Source organism: Ranitomeya variabilis, chromosome 7, assembly GCF_051348905.1.
Source record: "Ranitomeya variabilis isolate aRanVar5 chromosome 7, aRanVar5.hap1, whole genome shotgun sequence".
Taxonomy (NCBI): Eukaryota; Metazoa; Chordata; class Amphibia; order Anura; family Dendrobatidae; genus Ranitomeya; species Ranitomeya variabilis.
Window position 1 is genome coordinate 235,178,895 of NC_135238.1, and position 26,023 is coordinate 235,204,917.

Sequence of the window (26,023 nt, forward strand, 5' to 3'; positions counted from 1 at the left end):
GCTTTGTGTTCTGTATATTGTGCAGTGACTGAGATATAGGGGTACAAAGATACATATCGGTAGAGATAGAAAATGCATAAAGCGGATACAAAAGTTTCAGTTTACTCACATTAAAAAAGGGATGGTAAAGGAGATATGTTATAACCTGTCTATGGGATATGTACAACCTTATTGTTTGGTGGGAAATCGACCACTGTCATCCGTACCAATCTGCAGAATAGGGGACTTTTTTAAATTTCCCCTTACAATAGAGCGGCAGAGTGCACGCCTGACCTCCATCAAAGATTTCTTTATGTGACTTTCAAGCCATGGATTATTTTGACAGCGCCCTATAGAATGAATGGAGCATGTCTCAGGCATGTGCACGGCCGCTCCATGCTAACGGTGATACTGATCGGTACAGATTCTGGCGGTCAGACCACCACCCACCTAAAAGATATCACCCATTCTGTAAAAAAAATGGCAGCCTATCTACACTGCATGACCTCTTAAAATCTCCATTAGCTCCAAATGACCATTCATGAGGTTCATAAAAGTGACCATAGGCCTCTTGGACACGTTGACATAAGCACTAGCCTGCCGGCTGGCTGTTACCTGACTTGTCATAACAACATGCTGCACATTGTCGCACAACAGCATGCACACAGCAACAGCATGCACAAAGCCAGAGCATGAACACATTGACAGCATGCACACAGCAACAGCATACACACAGCAACAGCACGCACACAGCAAGAACATGCACAAAGTCATAGCATGCACACAAGCATTAGTATGGGAACTGATGGTCCACAGTGCAGAACAGAAGGGAAGCATTTGGCTGAATTCTTTTAGAAACTTTTGATATTTTTGGAATGTTGCAGATTATATTCCCGGCATAACACTAAGTGGCAAAATCAAAGCATAATCAGCAAGAATAATGTGCTATGTCTTTACATATGAAAAATGCTTAATTCTCGTGAGTCACATCATCCCGATCCTCCTGCCACTGACTCAGCCGAATATAAATGTAAAGTGCTGGGTGTTTCCTGCTTATGAGAGTGATGACATCGAATGCACCGATCACAAAGTCTCATGTTACCTCATCTAAATAAGCTGCACAGAAATCCAGGACAAGGAATGTGAAGACCCCAAACCCTGGATGAAGCAGATATACTGTATACTGCAAATTACACATCTAATGGAAATGCTGTCTTCTCAGGCTCCTTACACAGTTCTAATATATCTCTTACATGTTACAATCTATACACTTGGCCTGGGACAACTCATAAAGTCCCATGGATTCCAGTACCACCTCTATGCTGATGACACTCAGATCTACCCCTCTGGCCCAGATGTCACCGCTCTGCTCTCCAGAATCCCGGAGTGTCTATCAGCCATATCCTCCTCCTTCTCCTCTCGTTTCCTCAAACTGAATGTGGACAAATCTGAACTCATCATCTTTCCTCCATCCCACAGATCTTCCTTACCTGACCTATCTATCGCAATCAACGACATCATGCTTTCCCCCGTACCCGAAGTCCGCTGCCTCAGAGTAACCTTCGACTCTGCCCTGTCCTTCACACCGCACATCCAAGCTCTTTCCACCTCCTGTCGCCTCCAGCTCAAAAATATCTCCAGAATCCGTCCTTTCCTCAACCCTCAATCTACTAAAATGCTTGTGCATGCCCTCATCATCTCCCGCCTTGACTACTGCAACATCCTTTTCTGCGGCCTCCCTGCTAACACCCTTGCACCTCTCCAGTCCATCCTTAACTCTGCTGCCCGACTAATCCATCTCTCTCCTCGCTACTCCTCCACTTCCCCCCCCCCTGCAAATCTCTTCACTGGCTCCTATTCCCTCAGCGTATCCAGTTCAAATTACTAATACTGACCTACAAAGCCATCCATAACCTGTCTCCTCCATATATCTCTGACCTAATCTCCCGATATCTTCCCTCACGTAATCTCCGGTCCTCCCGAGACCTCCTTCTCTCCTCCACACTTATCCACTCCTCACCCAACCACCACCAAGACTTCTCCCGAATATCCCCCATCCTCTGGAATTCTTTGCCTCAACACGTCCGACTATCAACCACAGTCGGATCCTTCAGACGGAACCTGAAAACTCATCTCTTCAGGAAAGCCTACAGCCTGCACTGACCCCGCTGCCTCCTCACCAACACCGGAGCTCCTGCAACCCCCAACCTACTGTCTCCTTCCCCATAACCCTGTAGAATGTAAGCCCACAAGGGCAGGGTCCTCGCCCCTCTGTACCAGTCTGTCATTGTTAGTCTGTCTACTGTAAGTGATATCTGTAATCTGTGTGTAACCCCTTCTCATGTACAGCACCATGGAATCAATGGTGCTATATAAATAATAATAATAACAACATGTTAATGAATACATTGTAACAACAAGTAGTCAATACTAGGGTTGAGCGACTTTTGCTGTTTTAGGATCGAGTCGGGTCTCGTGAAACCCGACTGTCTCGAAAGTCAGATCGTGTGAAATCGGCCGATTATTGTGAAAAGTCGGGGGCCAACCGAAACACGAAACCCAATGCAGGTCAATGGGTATTTATTTAATTCTCTCTCTCTCTCTCTCTCTCTCTCTCTCCCCTCCGTCCCTGCAAAGTTTGTGTTTCACTGTGCAAATCGCTATATCCCAAACGTTAAGATGGCAGTTTTACCCCCTGTGACACCGCACAAAGTAAGCCGGAACCTATGTCATCACGCTGCACACACTCATTCATTGGCTGAAAAAATGGCGGGGAAAGCGTCATATGAAACGCGACTTTGGTGCGAAGATCGCCGACCGCATGGCCGATCCCACAGTGGGATCGGGTCGGGTTTCATGAAACCCGACTTTGCTGAAAGTCGGCGACTTTTGAAAATGTCCGATCCGTTTCGCTCAACCCTAGTCAATACTACTACATAATCCAAATGAAAGGAGTCATAGCTGTTATATTCTAGCACAAAGGGGCAGTATTATAGTAGTTATATTCTTGCAGATAGGGGCAGTATTATAGTAGTTATATTCTTGTACATAGGTGCAGTATTATAGTAGTTATATTCTTGCACATAGGGGCAGTATTATACTAGTTATATTCTTGTACATAGGGGCAGTATTATAGTAGTTATATTCTTGTACATAGGGGCAGTATTATAGTAGTTATATTCTTGGACATAGGGGCAGTATTATAGTAGTTATATTCTTGTACATAGGGCCAGTATTATAGTAGTTATATTCTTGTACATAGGAGCAGTATTATAGAAGTTATATTCTTGTACATAGGAGCAGTATTATAGTAGTTATATTCTTGCACATAGGGGCAGTATTATAGTAGTTATATTCTTGTATATAGGGGCAGTATTATAGTAGTTATATTCTTGCACATAGGGGCAGTATTATAGTAGTTATATTCTTGTACATGGTGCAATATTTTAGTAGTTATATTCTTGTACATAGGGGCAGTATTATAGTAGTTACATTCTTGTATATAGGGGCAGTATTATAGTAGTTATATTCTTGTACATAGGAGCAGTATTATAGTAGTTATATTCTTGTACATAGGGGCAGTATTATAGTAGTTACATTCTTGTATATAGGGGCAGTATTATATTAGTTATATTCTTGTACATAGGGGCAGTATTATAGTAGTTACATTCTTGTACATAGGGGCAGTATTATAGTAGTTATATTCCTGTACATAGGGGCAGTATTATAGTAGTTATATTCTTGTACATAGGAGCAGTATTATAGTAGTTATATTCTTGTACATAGGAACAGTATTATAGTAGTTATATTCTTGTACATAGGGGTAGTATTATAGTAGTTATATTCTTATACATAGGAGCAGTATTATAGTAGTTATATTCTTGTACATAGGAGCAGTATTATAGTAGTTATATTCTTGTACATAGGGGCAGTATTATAGTAGTTATATTCTTGTACATAGGAGCAGTATTATAGTAGTTATATTCTTGTACATAGGAGCAGTATTATAGTAGTTATATTCTTGTACATAGGGGCAGTATTATATTAGTTATATTCCTGTACATAGGGTGCAGTATTATAGTAGTTATATTCTTGTACATAGGAGCAGTATTATAGTAGTTATATTCTTGTACATAGGAGCAGTATTATAGTAGTTATATTCTTGTACATAGGAGCAGTATTATAGTAGTTATATTCTTGTACATAGGAGCAGTATTATAGTAGTTATATTCTTGTACATAGGAGCAGTATTATAGTAGTTATATTCTTATTGTGACACACTACGGCTTTGTAGGTCATCGTGGTAGTGACATAGGCAGACAAAGTCCATATAAAAAACATAAGGCTTTATTTTCAGTCAGTAACAAACAGTAAAGAAACCAAATAAAGAAAACTTGCCCGGCTATGAGCTAACTAACACACCATACCGCTGACAGGGATGTATGGTTGCTTGGCTTTCCAGTCTCTCAGCTGTGCCTTTCCTCCTCAGGGGCAGATCATGTCAGTCCAGAGGCTGTGAGACACTGACGCTTTTCCTTGTCAGTAATGAGACAACCTCTCTCAGGTGAGCTTGCTAATCCTCAGCATAACGCATACTAGAGAGGGAGTGGGAGTGATGAGTCCCACCATCAAATCCTCCTCATCACTCCAATAAAACCTCGCCCAGAACTATCATAAATTAATCGGCTCAGCACCTTAGCTGCTGCACCAAGCATCGCTACTCATGTTACAAGATTTGATGCCACATTTTAAAAATCCAGTAATTGACAACCATTTTTTATCCTGTCTAGCTTAGAGTTTTTTACTTTACTCGGTGCAAGAATTTGTCCCAGGGAAGGTGCTTTCCTTGGGACAACATTGTAACCTCATGCAGAGATTTTTGATAAGCAGTTTGTTAATGGCAGAGAATTGATTACTGAATTCCAAAGATAAAATAATGGGGGTAAGATGTCTATATGTGCTTTCTTTGTTACTTGAGGATTTATACTTAGGTTTTTTATCAGCGATGTTTAATGAGCATTCACTGTTTATAGCCCCTGTCACTGAGCCTCCTGTTAATTTTTATTGATTCATTTTCATATGATACAGCTGAACTACAATTTCTTTTGGCTCTAATGAGCTCACCTGTTGGGATCGATTTAATATTATGCACGGGGTGGTGACTGCTGGCATGCGGGATGGTGTTGCCCGCTGTCTCTTTCCTGAAAGTTTTTATATTGATAGTTTGACCATCGATACCTGTTAGTTTTAAATCCAAAAAAATCAATGTTGGTTTTCTGTACATTGAAAGTGGATTTTAGATTGAATCGATTAAGTTTCATATATTAAAAGAATGATGGTAATGATTCATCGGATGCTCAGATGAGGAGGTAATCATCGATGAACCTGCCATAGCACAATATACAGTCCAGAAAAGAATTTGTGACGTTATAGATGTAGCACTTCTCCTACCAACACATGGAAAAGTGAATATTTAGCACTCATTGAAACACCTATGGCTTGTATATAAAGAAAATTAAAGAAATTGTTTTTCATCAAAAAGCTCAGAGTATCCTGAAATACGGATGAATAATTGCTGTATTTAGCAAGGATGTAATTAGGTGCATGAATAGCCACTGAATGGGGGATCGAGGTGTATAGTGTCGTGACATCACTCCCACCCAAGTGAAGTGTTTATGAAAGGTTATGTCTTTTACCGATAGTAATACATCTTCCTTAGGGTACCGTCACACAGTGGCACTTTTGTTGCTACGACGGCACAATCCGTGACGTTCCAGCGATTTCCATACGATATCGCTGTGTCTGACACGCAGCGGCGATCAGGGACCCTGCTGAGAATCGTACGTCGTAGCAGATCGTTTGGAACTTTCTTTCGTCGCTGGATCTCCCGCTGTCATCGTTGGATTGGTGTGTGTGACACCGATCCAGCGATGCGTTCGCTTGTAACCAGGGTAAACATCGGGTTACTAAGCGCAGGGCCGCGCTTAGTAACCCGATGTTTACCCTGGTTACCATCATAAATGTAAAAAAAACCAAACAGTACATACTCACATTCCGGTGTCCGTCAGGTCCCTCGCCGTCTGCTTCCCGCACTGACTGTGAGTGCCGGCCGGAAAGCAGGGCACAGCGGTGACGTCACCGCTGGGCTCTGCTTTTACTTTACGGCCGGCACTCACAGTCAGTGCGGGAAGCAGACGGCGAGGGACCTGACGGACACTGGAATGTGAGTATGTAGTATTTTTTTTTTTTTTACATTTACGATGGTAACCAGGGTAAACATCAGGTTACTAAGCGCGGCCCTACGCTTAGTAGCCCGATGTTTACCCTGGTTACCCGGGGACTTCGGCATCGTTGGTCGCTGGAGAGCTGTCTGTGTGACAGCTCCCCAGCGACCACACAACCACTTACCAACGATCACGGCCAGGTCGTATCGCTGGTCGTGATCGTTGGTAAATCGTTTAGTGTAACGGTACCCTTAGGAAGGTGCTTCATACATACTGTGTATATTGTACGTTATATGATATGTCACTTGTTCTTGTCAGTATTATGCGTTTTGTTTTCTGTGCATGCGGTTAATCTGATTAGTCATTGTCAATTAAACCTCAAATGTCAAACAGGATTCTGCCCTAGACATGTTCCTTCCAACTCTTCCCATTGTACGGTAATATGATTAAGGGTTAACTACCTGAAGCCAGTTGTTTTATTCATTACCGTGGCATACTAAATTCACCACTGAAGTGTTTCTATTCACATGGAGAAAGAAGAGTTTTGTGTTTCCGTGGAGCTGGACTCCTCGCTCTTTGCGGTATTACAGTAGTCGTATTCTTGTAGGGGGCAGTAATATATCGGGTATAGTCTTGCTTTTAGTAGTTAATTGATGATCTCATTAGCATTAATCGACTTTCATTCTTTGAGGAATCTTCCGATTTCCCTTCTATTGCATTACAATTAATTCACTTTCCAACGTTTTGTATCTCAGATATCCACATTTCTCTCCATCTTAGATCTACTTTGTGTCTTCCTCCTGATAACCCGACAGACATCATCTAGTGCTACATCCGCTTCTCTTTGGTGACACGTTTCTGGGCTATACATCAAGTACTTTGTTATTAGTTATCAGAAATAGTTTTATAATCTTCTTTTAGTGTAAATACATAGTTTGGAGGCCCCTTGTGTGGAGCAGTTGGGCAACTCTGAGCAATGAATGACTTCACCCCATCTCAGGACCAAACATCACTTCTGACCTTTTGAGATGTTGAGTGACTGGTCCCTAGAAGATTTCTGGCCATAAGTTCTATCTCTCAGGGACAGTTGGAAACTTCTGCAGAAATTTCTTTTGGTGTAAAAAGATACGAGCCTTCTGTGTGCCAAAACTCAAGGCCAAATGACTCCGCTTACATCTTAATTTTTCCCCTTGTATACCTATGTTCTGCTCCAGGGTGTGGGCCAGACATTGGTTTGGTTTCTCATGTTTCTCTGAGGACAATCGCCTTCAGGATGCAAATAAAGCGGAATGTAAGCAATGTACGACACAGAACGAGAGCGTTACATGGGACCAGATAAGGTGATAAAATCCCAAGCTTCACATTGAAATTGCAGCACTGAGAAGGAAAAGTCACGGAGTTATGGAAATCGCAGGATGGAGACTGATCTGCTGAAAATGGAAGCAACGTTCTGAAAACATCATGATTCATTCAGAATCACTCATGACACTCCATCTTGAAGGCCTCTTCATGGCGTTGGCCACGTTGTCTCTAGAAGGATCTCTGCCCATCATTGCGTTCATTACAGGAGATTTGGGGTGCACACAGCAGGCGAGGTGCAGGTGGAAGGGAGTGACGAACTCCTGGGACGTTATACCAGAGAAATTTCAATGCACACTATAAATATACAGTAGATACAAGTCGTTTTAATGTTTCTTAATTATGTGCAGGTAGATGACAAGTTCAAAATGGACATAACGTACAACTTATAGAAGTGACCCACATGGCGGCACACCGGAGGTGCAGGAGCGAACGCAGGGACATAAAGCCAAGGAGAAACTGCTATACTTTATCCCACCAGGGGCTCCTAACAACTCATATCAAGAGCGACTATGTGAGAAGACCCGGGATCGGGCAGAAACGTTAGGACGCTTCTATAACTTGCACTTTATGTTAATTTTGAACACTTTGGCGTGTCTGGTGAAATTTCCCTATCCTAATATCATTGCGTTCATGACACCGGACTCATCACTGAGGACAGACCTCCATTCCAGCTATAATATCCCCCTGATAACCATGTGGGCATTGCCTAGAAAAGGCCTATAAAAAAGGAAACATCACATAAGGATTATGATGTCAGGTGGGATAATATACTGTAGCCAGAGTCCTATAGGTTTCTTTGCAGGTTCACTAATAATTCAGCTCCAGAGCTGCACTCACTGTTCTGTCACTGTCTTTACATGAATTATTTGCTTGTCTTGGTCTCTCCTTCGTCCACCATTTATAACACCTTCTTGCACTGTTCTGTGTAGATTTGCGCTGTGCCGCGTCATTCATTTGTGATGTAGTTGGTTACAGACGAGTCGTTTTTCCTATTTTTCTTATATACAGACCTGTTGGAAGCTTCTATCAGATACTCCAGCATTGATGAATGATACATTCTGTTTCTGGTTCGTTTCCTTTACTGAACGATCTTCGCTCCTCACTTGCCCCTTATAAGGGATATTCTTCTGAGTATCATAAATCTGTGAGACAATGAAGCATTATAGTAATTTATACTCCAGCGCGCTGCTTCACACTTTCCATATCGATCACCGAACCAGCCCTGAAGTTTATAACATGCAACATGAAATAATAGTTATTTGGGATATTAGAAAACAAAGGTAATAATTATACAAAACGTAATAGAAACAGTAAATTCTAATAGGAAAATATTGATGTTTTATTGAGTAAAATGATATAACATTGTGACATAAGTGGAGACTTTCACACCTTCTGCATTATTTTTTATCAGGCAGGATTGCAGAATGACAATCCCTCAGGTTGTATATTTTCTTATCAGTAATGTTTGAATTTACAGGAGTATTTTCTTTTTATTATATAACATTTTACTCCTGCATTATTCAGTGTTGTTTTGTCAAAACTTATGGAAAAGTAAGGAGGAAGTATCAGCAAACTGAACCCTGCTTCTTTCTGCTAAGAATATTATCTCATGTAAGAGCTGGATTCATAGTTACACTGCTTAGTACTGCTGTATAATTTCCATGTGCTACTGCTTTCTAATGTTTTAGTTCACCTTCTGAGCTGAATTCACAGCTACACTGTTCATTATTTGTTTTTAATATTCCCCGTGCTAATGATTTCTAGCAACATTTTTTCAAACTCGAGATCTGAATTTACAGCTACAGAAATTAAGAACTACCCACTGATAGCAATATCCTATCTCCGTAAGCGCTGGATCCTCCAGTTCAGAAAGGCTGCAAAAGAGATTACCTTTAGTAACTCCCAATACCCTAAAAAAGTATTTAAAATGGGTTTTCTAGAACAGAGAACCCCTTTAATTGATTGATGTATGGCCAAGGCTTTGGAGTTGCTTTACCTTATATTGATAAAAATGACTCAGTGCTACAAAATCTGATATTATCAGATAATAATCCTCCAAGACGCACTGGTAGAAATGTGTTAATATTGCTGGAATGCTCTGGAAAGTAATGTTGTAGCGGTTACAGCCGTCTGATTGACAAGCTCTGGGGAGCTCAGCCATCACATGGAGAAAATATTTAATGCTATAGGAAAGTCGGAACGCATAGAAAATGTATGGCCGCCCGCTCAGTACATTCTCTGGAAGAGACATCAGCAATGAAGTCAGCTCAGTGGAAGTTTAATGCTCTGTTTCCATAGCTGGATGGAGTGATCCAACCTCAGGCTTATTGTATATGTTAGAACAGTAAATGTTTCAACGTTTCACAATATCTGTCTCTTATCCTTGACTAACCTCCAGCAATTAACCAGGCAAGGCTCTGACGGGTGATAAACCTGCCCTCCAGGCCAAGATCAATAGGTGCTGCTCGGGTATTGATAAATGACATTCTCCAGCTTAAATCAACAGGCAGTCAATTAAAGGGGAGGTGTAACCAGGGAAAGTGATAGATTACATACATCAGGGTTTTAATTACTAACATACATTGTTTACATTTTGTACGTGACTCTGATCCACCTGGATCTTACAAAGAAATCCTGAAATATTCCAAACGTAAACTGTTAATGAGTCATCTCTTTGTCATAGAAGGCGGGGTTAGCAGACGCATTTCATTATCATAGAAGGCGGGGTTAGCAGAGTAATCTCATTATCATAGAAGGCGGGGTTAGCAGAGTCATCTCATTACCATAGAAGGCGGAGCAGCAAAGTCATCTCATTATCATAGAAGACGGGGTCAGCAGAGTCATCTTATTATCATAGAAGGTGGGGGCAGCAGAGTCATCTTATTATCATAGAAGGCGGGGGCAGCAGAGTCATCTCATCATCATAGAAGGCGGGTCAGCAAAGACATCTCTTTATCATAGAAGGCGTGGTCAGCAGACTCATCTTATTATCATAGAAGGCAGGGTCAGCAGAGTCATCTCATTGCCAAAAAAGGTGTGGTCAGCAGAGTCATCTCATTGCCAAAAAAGGCGTGGTCAGCAGAGTCATCTTATTATCATAGAAGGCGGGGTCAGCAGAGTCATCTCATTATCATATAAGGTGGGGTCAGTAGAGACATCTCATTATCATAGAAGGCCGGGTCAGCAGAGGCATCTCTTTATCAGAAGGGTGATCTCATTATCATTAAAGGGCAGAGTTAGCAGTTATCTCATTATCATTAGTTGGTGGAGTCAGTAGTCATCTTGTTATAATTAGAAGGCGGAGTCAGTAGGGTAAATTGATCATTAGAGAGTATGGTTAGTAGTGTAATCTCTGTATTATTAAGGGCCAAGGTCAGAAGTCATTATATTATCATTAGAGAGTAGGGTCAATAAAGAAACCTCATTATGATTATAGGGACAGGTCAGCTGTCATCTTATGATTGGAGGACGGGGTCAGCAGTCATCTTATGATTGAAGGGCAGGGTCAGCAGTCATCTTATGATTGAAGGGTGGGGTCAGCAGTCATCTTATGATTGGAGGATGGGGTCAGCAGTCATCTTATGATTGAAGGGCAGGGTCAGCAGTCATCTTATGATTAGAGGGTAGGGTCAGCAGTCCTCTTACGATTGGAGGGTGGGGTCAGCAGTCATATTATGATTAGAGGGCGGGGTCAGCAGTCATCTTATGATTCGACAGCGGGGTCAGCAGTCAGTTCATTATCATTATAGGGCGGGACTGTAATGACAGGTTATATATTGTACTGTTGGCGAATAACAACAGTATGCAGCTCTCCTGTCAAGCTGTTGGCCTTGAGGATGGGATTTTGACAAACGACACATTTCTGACCATTACTTCCCATTCCTTGCAGCTGCCATCAAGCTCACACATCTTGCTGTGCTGACTATACAAACAATGTGTGCTTCCAATATGTCGGCCCCAGGCAGCTTTTTTAAAAGTAGAAAATAATTAGCTACAACATAAAAAAAGAACAAACACATTTTTGCAGCCTCAATATAATTTTTGAAAGTAAAATAATGTTGTATTTCCTTTAGAAGAATAAATTAAGTAAGAAGTTACAAAAATAATAAGAATTAAAAAGTGTCCTTTTTATAAAGTATCAGAGTTTTGAAAACTTCTCTGGAATTTTCTTTGAACCATTCCCTTGTTGCAATTTTCCATTCCACTGGGCTTAATTAGATGCTTTGTAAATTAGCACATTAAAAAGGCAAATAATACTGAGCTGAAGTATAATGTAACACACAAAAAACCTGAATCATCGTCTTAATTAAGTTCCTAATGCAAAAGCCATTAAAGAAGAGGCTGGAGGTATACTCAGCCGTGCAATTATATAGAGACGAGAATGTTCACCTAAAATAGGTTCATGCAAACAGAATTAAAGTGGAATTATGGTGCCATCGGAAAATGACGACCACTTCTGTTGCAGAATAGAAAACTAGACGCCAGTTCATTATCTATTAAAGAGACAGGCTGTTAGGGGTCGAGCTCCTGCCTCTGCACAGGGGGAATCTCGATCCATCTCCGCTGCGGTCTCCCATTCTTCTCCTGCCGCAGTGGAGTCTGCTCAGCGGAGGCGTCGGTCCCAGCGTCATGCTCAGTCTGACACTGTGCGAAGGGTTACTGCTGTCCTTCCAGCTTCTGCCATTGTGGCCAGTACTGGTCAGCAGCGAGCAGACGGCTTTGGGACTAAGTCCTACTTTTCCTCTTCTGAGCATGCCCAGGGTAAGATCTCTCATTGGAAATCAAGGGTCACATGCTCAGGTACTGCAGCAAATCCTAATGGTCCTCTAGGAAGGTCCTGAAGGTGTTCAACGTCTGTGGCAGTCTCTCATTGGTCCTTCTAGGAAGGTCCTGTACTTGCTGCAGCTATAAGAGGTGCGCATGACCGCACGGCCATGAGCTAGTGTCAATTTATGTACGAGCTCAGCGCCAGTGTGGTCATGTTTGTGTGTGTATTCAGGGACCCGGCTGAAATAAGCCCCTAGAATGCTGGCACCTCCGGTGAGGAGCTGGGTGTTTGCATTTGACTGCATGACCACCATCTGCTCTACTAAGTAGCTGTGTTCCTCTGTGAGCCAAACAGGGCACAGCGTTATCCTTGCTAACAGACTCTGTGAAGTAACAGAGTCTGTTTATATTACTAAATTGTACCGCCATATCTAGCTGCAGGTGCTTTCCTGCACGGTGGATCCCGGGTTGCGAACGCACCAACTTCTTCTAATAAATATATATATTCGGTGCGTTCCGCCAACCCTAACACAGGTTTCTTTTAATAAGGGCAAGTCACATGACTCTCTCCCCTCTCAGCTGACTATTGAACTAGGAAAAGTTCTGTTTCTAGGCAAGGATCACCCCCCTCAACCCCCAATGGAATCATCAGTTCAGTGGGACTTTTTGTGGGTGCAATTATTCCATCTACTTCAGCTTCCATAGGCCAACAGCTTACCTGCTGCTTCAGGTGACTTCAGAGCAGGCTGTCTTTTGTGCATGAGAAATCGCAAGATTACTGGTCATTACATAAACATTATCCTGCATTTTTCACCAGTTTTTCCCTGGTGGTGGAAAAATCTTTTTCTCCCCGAATACTACAAAATACAACCTGTCCTCACATTCCCTAATAGCTCAGTGTGTTATTACATTGATTCCCAAGCGAAAAAGGTCAATGGTTCGTATCGAGGAGCCGCCATGAAGATTTCCCAAGAATAGAGAAACAGTATCATCCAGCTCATCGATAGTCATCTCTTGGCCAATGGAATTGCCAAACTGCGTCATGTGAGCGCCATGACAGTATGAAGAATAGGAAATGAAGACCGTCCATACGTTCAGAAGCCAAGAGGTGACGTCCAGGCAAAATATTGGAGTCACCAACTCAACTCATCACAAGGTCTATCAGTTCTGGAGCGACAAACATGGTAGTCGAGGAGGCTCGTAAGCTTCATAATAGTAAGATCACAGATGTCCATGTAAGCACCGTGTGACGCACATTACACAAGTCTGGAATGGTGGCGTGAAGAAAGGTGAAGAAGCCTCAACTTCAATATCATCATAAGAAGCGTCAGCTCATGTTCGCAAAAAAGAATGAGAAGTGAACAGTAGAAGATTGGAAAGGGCTGATTTGGAGCGATGAGACAAAGGTCAGTAGACCAGAGTCTAATGGGTGCAAATGGGTTTGGAAGAAATAAGGGGAAAAAGGGTCTAACAGATGGAGAAATGGAAGGAAATGTCAAGTCCGGTGGAGGAAGCCTGGTGATATGAGGTTGTTTCACAGCCAAAGGGGTTGGATACTTGACCAGATTCGATGGTGGTCTCAATGCTGAGCTATATGTGAGTGTCCTGCAAGACGAGTTACTTCATATATTCAAGTGCTCTGGGTATGAAAAGGACGACATAGTGTTCCAGCAGGACAATGGCCAGAAGCATACATCAAGATTGGAGAACGAATGGTTCAATGATAATGAAGTAGAGGTGCTGATTGTCCCCTACAGTCCCCAGACCTCAATCCAATCCAACACTTGTGGGTAGAGTTGATGAAGAAACTGTATACAGACCCAAGTGAGGCGACCAGTGTGCACTAACATGGGGAACGTGTAGAAGAGACCTGGAATCAGGTTTCGGTTGAGACATGTTTGAATCTGGTCAACAGCATGCCCAAAAGGATTCAGGCACTGGGGAAAGCCAATGGTGGATTTTCAAAATAATAACAAAATATTAAAAATAAAAATATTTTTTAGGAGGAAAACAGTAACAGTGCAGTGACATGACAAGAATCTGCATAACTAATCATATGCTAAATAGCTGCAAGTCAAATTTTTGAATGAGAAAGCCGAGATGCTTGTCTATAAAATGAAGGCAGTCTCAGGTTCAAAACTGTAATGGAGGGTGAGATATGGAGCCTCAAGGTCAAAAGTTCAAAACACTGTTACCCTTTTGCTCATCAGTGTAATTACACTCATTCTTGTCAGTCTTCATCAATTTTTTTTGATCCTTGTGAATCAAGTGGCAAATTTTTTAAATTCTGTGGGCCTGAAAATTTCAGAAAAAATGCCTGTGAAGAGCTACAGAAAGACCTGAAATCAGCAGGTACAATTGTTTCACAGAAAACTGTAAGTAATCAACTTCCATGGCCTGTATGCACGTTCACAACCTAAGACTCCATTCCTGAACAAAAAGCATGTTCAAGAGCATTTAACGTTTGATCCACAACATTTAGACAAGTCTGTGAAATACTGGGAGAAGATAATCTGGTCAGATGGGACAAAAATTGAACTCTCTGGAAGCCATAATACCATGTTTGTTGGCCAAAAGGCACTGCATATCACCCCCAAAACACCATACCAACAGTGAAGTTTGGAGGTGGGAACATCATGGAGTGGGGCTGTTTTTCAGTTTGCGTCATTGTCGCAGGATGAATGGGCAAATGTACCAAGACATTCTGGATAAAAATCTGCTGCCATCTACCAGGATGATGATGATGAAACAAGGGTGGACATTTCGCCAAGACAATGATCCCAAACACATGGCTAAGGAAACTCTCTATTGGTTTCAGAGAAAGAAAAGAAATCTGCTAGAATGGCCGAGCGGATCACTGCACATGAATCCAAGAGAAAATGTACGGAAGGAACTAAAGCTCAGAGTTCATAGAAGGAGCCACAGAAGCTTCAGGATGTGATTAGTGTTTGTGTGGAAGAATGGGCCAAAATCACACCCGAGCAATGCCTGCGACTAGTTTCTCCATACAGAAGTTTAATCACCAACAAAGCTACGAAATATTAAATACATTTCAGTAACGTGTTTAATACTTTTCCCCAGTGTCATTCTCATTATTACACATAATTTATGGACATCTATGGTGATTTATTTGCCTGCGTGGATTGGATATGTTGTTACTAGTGATGAGCAGATATACTCGTTACTCGAGATTTCTCGAGCACGCTCGGGTGTCCTCCGAGTATTTTTTAGAGCTCGGAGATTTAGTTTTTATTGCCGCAGCTGAATGATTTACAGCTATTAGCCAGCTTGATTACATGTGGGGATTCCCTAGCAACCAGGCAACCCCCACATGTACTTATGCTGGCTAACAGATGTAAATCATTCAGCTGCGGCAAGAAAAACTAAATCTCCGAGCGCTAAAAAATACTCGGAGGACACCCGAGCGTGCTCAGGAAATCTCGAGTAACGAGTATATTCGCTCATCACTAGTTGTTACCAACATCTGGGGAGAATTTCATGTCAATAGCACTATCAGAAATAGATCTACTTTGAAAATTGGTGCCGTGTTCAATACTTATTACACTCTCTGTATATGAGGAATTATTTAGAAAAAAAAATAGAAAAGAATTACAGAGTAAGAAAAGTAAATGATATGACGTTTGGTTTAGATGACTTGTCCTGCGTGATCTTGTACTGTCCCATATAACAACTCGTCCCTTTTTCCGTTCTGCTGGAACAGGTAATGTATTGTAGCTCTGTGAGGCAGGAGATTGGGGAAAGGCAGACGGGGCCACACGAGTTGACCTTCTAGGAACAGTTTGTTCTTGGCGTAAACTCAAGATTCCACATAGCTTCAAGTTCACTTGTCAAACAATAGTTTGCATCAGAATCTTTATCCTCCACAGGTACAAGTCCTATAAGATCATCATCTCCTTTATTGGACATATAAGGGGCAATCTCCCCATGACTTTGGCTTCTGCATCTGATACATGTGGGGTCACATCTATTGCTGCCGTCTTAAATTTTTACTTCTCTCCTCTTGGAAATTAACATCCACCAAAATGGAAACTGATCCAAAACGTATTGCTACATCTTCCAGGAGATGATTGAGATTTTTCCCAGAGTAGGCTACCACATTGTAGCCTTCTCTTAATAGAAAAGTGGGGGAAAAGCAAAACAAGAAGAGTCTGACCCAAAAACATGCTACAATGTTAATACTTTACTGTAACTGCAAATTCTGGAAGCAGACTGCACTTCGACATGTTGATATGGAGGTCAGAAAATTAAGGTTCCAAACCCCGATTCCTTAGATTAGTTTTAGCCTTTTTGGGGCATTTATGGTGCATCCATTGCATTGCAGCCATTGGAGACTTCTTTGCCCTTTGTGATACATGGAGTGGTAGCCATGCTTGCAAGCAATGAAGTCTACAAGAGTTAGGGAACTATTGCAGATCCCATTTCTCAAAGAAGGACACAGGTTTATCAGGCATTTATGACATTTTCTGCATTTATGCTGTAAATAACAGATATGGGAATATCCCTTTAAGAGAGTGACATTGATGAATCGCTTTAGGCTGAATATATCCAGACAGAAAAAAAAGATTCTGGTCTTTCCTTAACACTCCACCCTTTTGGCTCCTTTGGGAGATAAGTTCTTCACAAGTTCTTGCTACTCAGTCAGTACCATAGTGGATGGAGACCACCACAATTGGGCTTCCCCTTTTCAAGGGTCCCAAAGTAGGGACTTGTTCTGTCTCTAAATATACTTTTTATACTTTTAATGTTTTCTCCAAAAATGCACCTACCGACTTAATAAGTCTCAAGGACTTGTTGACATGTTGCCTTTAAGGCTGCAGCCAATTTTTTTCGGAGATTGCACAACGTACAGATCCTAATCCGCATGATATCGGGAGAAAAATGAAAATAACGAAACAAATTTCTTAAACCTTTTGTGTTAGTTTAGTGAAAAAAAATAAACAGCAACATATTTGGCTCCTGAGGGAGAGGAGAAAGCGGAGGAAGAAGGTTGTGTGCGTCTGAAAGCAGAAGGATCAGCAGAATTCTTTCCATTTTACACACGGCTCGTCATGAAATTCTTAAAATGACAATAAACCGATGAGAAGCGAATGTTTGGCTGATTGTGTGCAAAGCCTCATGTCAGATGTCAGAGCGCCGCGCGGAGCTCAGGGTGAGATGACGAGAATAGAAAGGTTGGAACAGAACCCCCCATCAGCACCGAGGGTCAACACGATGCCACATCGATGCATGGCACGCCGGCGCCACTCCTCCGCTGCCGCTATGGAACAAAAGTGTCAGAAATCTCCTGCACGATGCGCGGGGAACGATGAGCAATGCCAAGAAATGCCAAGAAAGAAAAGGAACAAGGAGACTTGTAAAGGACTTAAAGGGAACCTGTCACCACGTTTTTGGAAGATGGGATAAAAATAGCGTTAAATAGGGGCAGAGGTTGGCATTACATTAGTGTGTGTGTTATGCGTTTATTACCCACCTAAGTTGCCGAAATAACTTTGCAAAGTCTCCGTTTTCGCCTGTCAATCAGGCTGGTCAGGTCACATGGGCGTGGTGTCTTCACCCAGATTTGGCGTAGTTTTCCGTTGGTGGCGTAGTGGTGTGCGCATGCCCAAAGTCCGGAATCCTCTTCCAGGGGATTTAAAATAGCGCGGTGTTCGTTATTGCATTGGTGATCGGTGGGCGCGGCCATCTTCCTTTGGCCGCGCGTGCGCAGAAGCGGCGCTCTGCTGGCCGCGGCTTCAGGAAAATGGCCGCGGGATGCCGCGCGTGCGCAGATGGATATCGCGGCGGCCATTTTCCTGAAGCCGCGGCCAGCAGAGCGCCGCTTCTGCGCACGCGCGGCCAAAGGAAGATGGCCGCGCCCACCGATCACCAATGCAATAACGAACACCGCGCTATTTTAAATCCCCTGGAAGAGGATTCCGGACTTTGGGCATGCGCACACCACTACGCCACCAACGGAAAACTACGCCAAATCTGGGGGAAGACAACGCCCATGCGACCTGACCAGCCTGATTGACAGGCGAAAACGGAGACTTTGCAAAGTTATTTCGGCAACTTAGGTGGGTAATAAACGCATAACACACACACTAATGTAACGCCCACCTCTGCCCCTATTTAACGCTATTTTTATCCCATCTTCCAAAAACGTGGTGACAGGTTCCCTTTAAGAGAAAACTTCATTCAAGTTAGTTAAAAAAAAGTGTGTAGATTTTATGTTACTGTCCGCATTAAAAAATAATCTTTGCATATCCTAGCCGCTAAAGTAGAAACACTAAGCTGATACTTTGTTGCTTTCTACAGCTTAAATGTCAGCTTTACTGTATAGACTGGAGCGTAATGAGCAGAGTCATTTCAATATTATTAAAGGAAAGATGAAGGGTTCTCCAGGATTTAGGATAAAGCATCAATAGCAGCAGAGCAGCAAGATGGGCGATAAGTTGCTGAACACTAGAGGTCCAGATGTCAGGCTCTCAAACAATCCCAAGAACTGTCCTGTTAGATTGAAGTGCTGGACGCGCACTGTCTGGATGTGGCTGAGCACCTGCACCTTTCTCAGAGGCTCTGCAGCTTCACGTTCTAATTTGCAGAATAATAATAGATGGGCACCTGCATAGTCCTGCGCCTGCTGAGGTTCTGTTACTAAGTATCAGTCCCGTTCTGGACTCAAGCAAGCAGAGGTCTTATACTGGTGGGATGGTGAAACATAAAGTATATTAGGAAACTACTGCCATTAAAGGGGTTGCTAAGCCAAGGCGGTGCCTTAAATCCGCGAGCTGCCGCAGCGATCAGTTACAGGGCACGAGTCCGGCTGCCGGGTTATTACTATGTGTGGATGTCGGGTCAGTATAGAGTGGTCACACGATGAGTATGTAATGGCTGTGATGGAGCAGTATACGGGATGGAGAATGACAGGGAGCAGTATACATTAGTAATAGAACACGTCATGCCACGTGGAGCCGTCAGACGCCGTGCACATTGCTGACATTTGTACCATATTCTGCACTCTAATATATGTCATGTAAACATAACTGCGAGCCATGTGGTCTCCATTATACGTCTATATATAGCTGTACCCGTGTGCGGTGGAAGATGTACGCCTCTGACAACTGCTTCCTCTCCGTCCATTTTCCACAATTATGTAAGCTAATTATTACCGCACTGCATTCCGCACAGACGTAACGTGCGGCCCGACCCTCGCCGCTTCAGATTACGCTCAGCTACACCGTACATGGGACCTGCAGATATTAAAGGGACCTTATCACCATGAAATGGGGGGGATGGGCCGCAGGGCATCCGACAACCCCATTATAGTAAATCGCAGGTCCAAACACGGAAGGCGTCATCAGCGGCACAGCGCGGCCATCCTGCGCCCCTGAATGTAGGAGATATCACTCCCTGAGTCCCCCAGTCCAGTGTTAGACCCCTTATCCCAGAACTCATGTATTGTAAGGTTATTCTGATGTAATTATACTTGGACCTTCTATTTTTTTTCCAGATTTTTAATACAATCAAAAAATAATGCAGAAAAAAAGTTATACATTTTCATTTTGTTTCGTTTTTATAACATTTTTTGTGTTTTTGTATGTAACTTTTTATTACTCTAGACCGAGCCCCATATCTATATCAAACCATATCTCTAAATCTAAACTCAATCACAGCCCTAAGAGATTTTGTGACCCCACAATATTTGGTGACCGCCCGTATATTGTGCTGCTCTCAGATTAAAAAGCAACAACCTGCTGCCTCATTGGCTTTAATATAAAGCTCCAGGGTCCCAATGCTTCTCATGGCACCTCCCTGCGGCATCTCATTACCCCCAAATAATGTCAGTGCGTGTGTGTCGTAGACCCCCATCATCAGCTCCGGGTGCATCTGGGTTCCCATATGAGTGGCGCCATTTCTGAAGCTCCATACGTGGTAAGGGGAAGTCACAAGAAAGAACAACATAGCACCTCACCGACTGCCGGCATCATGTGCCTGGCGCTGAGATTGGGAAATTGGTGTCTCTTTGGGATGATAAATGCACAAATTATCGCTCTTTACCTATAAAAAAAACAATTTGTTTGCAGTAAAGCAAGGCAAAATGCTACGGGATTGACGATGGCTATGATCTTATAAGGACTGAAAAGCCTGGGACCCAGTTTCCAAGATGGAACCTTCAACTTAATGTTCCTCAAGGACAGCCACACCAAGTCACCAACACACAGGTCCGGACCCACCACACATCTCCAATCAGCCAAACTCTTATATTTGGATCCCATCTTCCTCAACTTATCAATAACCCCATATCACACGGGCTTAATAGATGATGAAAACCGTTCCTCTTCAGGTAATCCAGAAGAACGATTAATATTAACTGAGCTGAACTGAGGATGGATCCCATACGCCCAGAAAAATGGGGACTTACCAGTAGACTCATGACAACGAATATTTACCGCAAATTCAGCTAGGTAAAAAGGTAACCCAATCCTCCTGATTCTCAGACACAAAACACTTAAGATAAGTCTCAAGACTCTGGATAACCCGTTCAGTCTGGCCATTAGACTGCGGGTGAAATGCTGAAGAGAACGACAGATGGATGCCCAAATGGGTGCAAAATGCCCTCCAAAATTTGGAAATAAACTGCACCCCCCCCCCGGTCAGAAACAATATCGGTAGGGATCCCATGTAATTTTACAATTTCTCTGATGAAAATCTGCGCCAAGATCTCGGTGTTAGGTAAAGCGGGTAGCACCATAAGATGTGACAGTTTACATGTATTACAGTATTACTTGCCGACATGGGTAGATCAGTGATAAAATTGATGGAAAAGTGAATCCAAGGTCTACTGGGACTCGCCAATGGTTGGAGAGGCCCCGACAAGTATGAGAGGTTTTAGAACACGCACTGACACTGCAGGCAGCTACATACTCCTGGACATCCTGATCTACTCCTGACCACCAAAAAGACTGAATAAGAAGATCTATGGTGGCTTTATTACTGGGATGACCGGCTAAGACCGAATCATGATGTCAGGCTGTATGAGAATCAGCACAGATGCAATACACTTCTTCAAGGTATCGAATGCCTGGCCAACCCGGACCACTTGGAAAAGTCTGTCCATTTCCTGGTCATACCCGTCAGAAAGTTGGCCACTACCAAAAAGTTTTTGATGAACTTATGGTAGTAGTTGACGAAACCTAAAAACCTTTGCAACACCTTCAAATCCTCAGGACGATCCCAATCCACTACCTTCCGGACTTTCACCGAATCCATGCGAAAACCGGTGGACGATAACACATATCCTAGAACAGGGATCTCCTCAACCAAGAACATACATTTCTCTGGTTTGACAAATAATGAATTGTCTCAGAGTATCTGTAAGACCTGTCTGACATGTACCTGATGTGACTCAAGGCCAGGTGAATAAATTACTATGTCATCAAGATGGATTACCACAAATCTACCTAACAGGTGACTAAAGATGTCATTTACAAAATGCTAAAAGATGGATGGAGCATTCATCAACCCAATGACATCACCAGGTTCTCATAGTGTCCCTCAGGCATATTGAAAGCTGCCTCAGGCATATTGAAAGCTGTTTTCCACTCATCCCCTTTTCAATACAAATTAAATTATTCGCCCCCCTTGAGATTCAGTTTAGAAAACCATTTTGGTTCTACAATCTGATTAAAGAGGTCTAGGGTGAGAGGGAGCGGATACGGATCCCAGACTGTGATCTGAATGAGTTTGCGGAAACCTAGGCAAGGGCGTAACCCCCCATCTTTCTGCTTTACAAAGAAAAACCCCTCAGCAATGGCGGATGAGGATGGTCTGATATGACCCTTTGCCAAACTTTCTGTGATATAGTCCTTCATGGCCTGCCTCGGGATCAGAGATATTACCTAGTCTGCTTTTAGGCAGCTTGTCCCCATAGACAAGCTTAATGGACAGTCATAAGGATGATGGGGAGGAAATTCTTGGCACCTCTGCTCCAAGATTGCATCCCCAAAGTCAGACTGGTATTTAGGCACAGACTTGTTATCCACCCTTGCAACCAGGTGCCCAAGCAGTGTCCTTGACAATACTCACTTCACTTTACCACTTCCTGAGTCTGCCAATCTACCACAGGGTTGTGCAGAGTGAGCCAAGGAAGTCCAAGAACCATAGGAGAGGGTAGACCTTCTAGCATAGACCTTCTAGCACGTAACAGTGAATACCTTCTAAGTGCATGGCCCCTACTTGTAGATATAACACTCGGATGGCTTGAGTAAAATACCCCTGTCTCAAGGGTGTGGAGTCGATGGCGATTATGGGTATAGGTCTGGACAGTGAATGTGGTTTGAGGTCCTGGACCTGGACGAGCCTAGCATCGATCAAGTTAACCCCAGCCCCACTGTCCAGAAATAACCACGTTATTTTTGCCCAGATGCATTTTAGCAGGCAGAAAATATTGTTACCTACCCACGCCCCACAACCTGAGCTCCTTAGTTTTCAGCTGTTTGCCATGAGATAGGGAAGGACACATCCCCACGAAATGGCCCTTTCTACCACAGTAAAATATACTGCCCCTGCTTTACAGAATGAGTTACCCCACCAAACTGCATGGATTCCTCAGATGTCTGACTAGGTCTGCCTTGACCCCGGACCTCCTGCACATTGGGGTGTCTCTTTATGTCTCTGGCGAAGATGGCGATTAACCCAGATAGCCAGAGACATGGCAGCCTCAAGGGAAACTGGAGTTTCAAATAGGGCTAAGGCATTCTTCACCCTTACTGATAGCTAGTGTTGAGCATTCCGATACCGCATGTATCGGGTATCGGCCGATATTTGCTGTATCGGAATTCCGATACCGAGATCCGATACTTTTGTGATATCGGGAATCGGTATCGGGATCGATATTAATGTGTAAAATAAAGAATAAAAAAAAAAATATTGATATACTCACCTCTCCGACGCAGCCTGGACCTTACTGATGTAACCGGCAGCTTCCGTTCCTAAGAATGAGCGCTTGAAAGACCTTAGATGACGTCGCGGCCTGTGATTGGTCGCGTGAGCGGTCACGTGACCGCCAGGAACGGAAGCTGCCGGTAGAACAAGGACATAATCTAAAGTATAGTTTATAGGCCTTCCTGAAGACAACCATCTTGTCAAGCCCCCCAGAGAACCTGTCAGGCAAAGTGATCTTGGGCTCCACTAAGGGTTGCCTTGGAGTCATGGTCCCCAAACCTGATGTGTTAGGGTGCTGAAAAACCACAGTAAGTAGATCTGCCACCTCCAGGCTGAGCTGCTGTAGTTGCCCTGTCAGAGCAGTGATAGGATCCATAATGGATCAAAAAATGGTTTCTGTCAGAGGTAATGTCACGACTCTGTTGTCGGGTGTCCCGGGACCAAGGGCTCCTTCCCTGTCCCTAACGCTAGGGAGTGCCCTAGCTCTCTCTGTTCCCTGGATTACTTCTGATGGTGAAGATGCCGGGACCACGTGTCTTGCCTTAGCTCTTGAATCCACCCTCAGTCTGTACCCTTCCCCCACCGAGGGAAGAGGGAAGTAGTAGTGTACCACAATACACCAACCAGACCAAAAAGGTAATACGAACAGGAGTATCGAAAAATACCAATATACTCACACATATAACAGAGGAATGCACCGGGGAGTGGTGGATGGGGTAACACTAAAGTAGGAGAATTATCACACATTCAAAACCTCACAACAGTCACAGATAAATCCACCAAACACCTTCTCCAAGAGCAACCAACAACCTCCAGACATGCAGCATAAGCTACTCTGACAATGAGTGCTAGCCAGGGCCCAAATTATATAGGAGATGGGAGTGGCTAACAGTGAACAGCTGAGAGCCTAAACTCTCCAGGAGCTCTCAACTGAGCAGATTAACCCCTGCACTGCCAAAGTAAACTTACACCATTTAATATGAATGTGAAGTGCTTCCAACCAGTGCAGGAGTAGGAAAAATTAGACACTGAGGTCTTCTGGCCCCTCTCTGTCACGTTAAACCCGTGACATTGTCGTGTGCCGGTACTAGGACAGATTTTTTGCATGCATCCTATACTAATTAATAGAACAGGTGCACAATACCTGTCAGATGTCACATTTACAGGACTCCTTCCTGCCAATGTGGAAGTGGGGGGCACTGTAAAACCTCTTTAAGTTGACTTTTTTCCCCTTTGACATAGTCTATGTGAAGTTCACTGGTGTAACCTGACACATGGCCAGTGCGACACGAGGGGCGAGTGGTAAGAATGTACGATTCAGGTCTGATAATGCAGAGTTATACCCCATAATGTAGTATCTGCAGATAGCCGAGTGACCTCCCACATGACCGGTGTCATGGCTTCCATTAGTAATTTACTTCGGGACGACTTGGAATAGAACAGGGCCACGGTGGGGGGGGGGGGGCTTCGGTGAATTTTTTGCTTCCCGCGCATATGGCCGTGTTGACAAGAGCCGTGTTATTTATTAGCATTAGTTATGCCCGTAGTACAGTGTGGTGATAAATATGGCGCTCCACCAGGTATTTCGGACTAACAGTGAGTGCTCAGTTTGTTACTGGACCTAAATATGGAGGAACACATCGGTCTGCAGAATAAATCTTTCCACTGTATATCCGTGTGCCGGGGAGCAGGCGTGGGGCCAGGATTTCATGCGGGCTGGTGGAGATATGTGGAGAAGCACAAGAAGGTGGCCATTGTGGTCAACGTGTTGATCTTGAATAAATAACTCTGGGTTTGATCCCGGCCTTAGCCACTTACTCCGAATCTGTGTCATCTTGGGCAAATCCTTGTACATGAAAATCTGGAGTCTTCACAACCCACCTGTCAGCGCTGAATAATGCCGCCTCTGTTCCTGGATAATTTTTTCATTTTTTTATTTTTAGACTGGACACTCGAGAGCTTGAGGAATCTGCTGGAAAATGAAATGCCATGTACTGTATATCAACACAAGTTCATCTCATGCAAACCATATTTCAGCTGGAAGGTATGCATTCACGATATTCTATCCCGGAGCATTGCAGTCCAAGTCCACTTTTGGGAACAGTCTGCAGAGTTTCCGAACAGTTGAAATTCCTTCTATGCCTTGTTCTTCTTCTCTGTTTTTCACCATCCTCGATCGGGCAGGGGAAGGTTGTGATGTTTGTGAGTCGCCCGCCAGGGCCGTGGGTACTCGGTACCGAGTCCGGTGCTTAAAGGGGATGTCACGGTGGCTGCGACCCAGTCCATGGCCCTGGGTGCACAAATAAAGGGGAATGTCTTTAGAGGGGTTTTGAGAATAAAGTTTGTTCGTGACGCCACCTGTGGTATTCGGTCAGTCGGGACCGACGCTGCTTAAAGGGGTCCCCTGGGGTGATGGTATGGCAGCTAGATGGTATAACTTTACACAGGTGAAGTAGAGATGTGGAAATGGTGAATGATGCAGTGAAGAACGAGGACACAGGTTTGCGGTCTTTTACCTGGTTTACTGAAGCTTCAGGAAACCACTGTCCAGGGCACCAGATCACAGGACAGGCAGGGTCCGGCCGGCTTGGAAGCGAATCCAGAGTCCCCTTCTCCAGGTGGAGATGAAAGCCTTCCTCAAAGCGCGGTGGTGTTGTAGTCCCTTACTGCCTATGGCTTCTGATAAGGTCCTCACAGTTCCTCTGTCCCCCATATAGGTTAGGACACAAACCTGTATGACAGGT

At 43.5% G+C, this 26,023-nt stretch overlaps 2 long non-coding RNA genes across 2 annotated transcripts in view; one reads left to right on the forward strand and one right to left on the reverse strand.

Moving 5' to 3' along the window:
* LOC143786041 (uncharacterized) overlaps positions 1 to 26,023 on the forward strand; it is a 56,691-nt gene that overhangs the window by 12,159 nt on the left and 18,509 nt on the right. Inside the window, exon 2 of the long non-coding RNA XR_013218219.1 lies at positions 25,223 to 25,323. This is a non-coding gene — a long non-coding RNA (uncharacterized LOC143786041). The remainder of the gene's footprint in view (positions 1 to 25,222; positions 25,324 to 26,023) is intronic.
* Positions 8,153 to 26,023, reverse strand: part of LOC143786042 (uncharacterized) — a 32,622-nt gene continuing 14,751 nt past the window's right edge. Inside the window, exon 3 of the long non-coding RNA XR_013218220.1 lies at positions 8,153 to 8,707. This is a non-coding gene — a long non-coding RNA (uncharacterized LOC143786042). The remainder of the gene's footprint in view (positions 8,708 to 26,023) is intronic.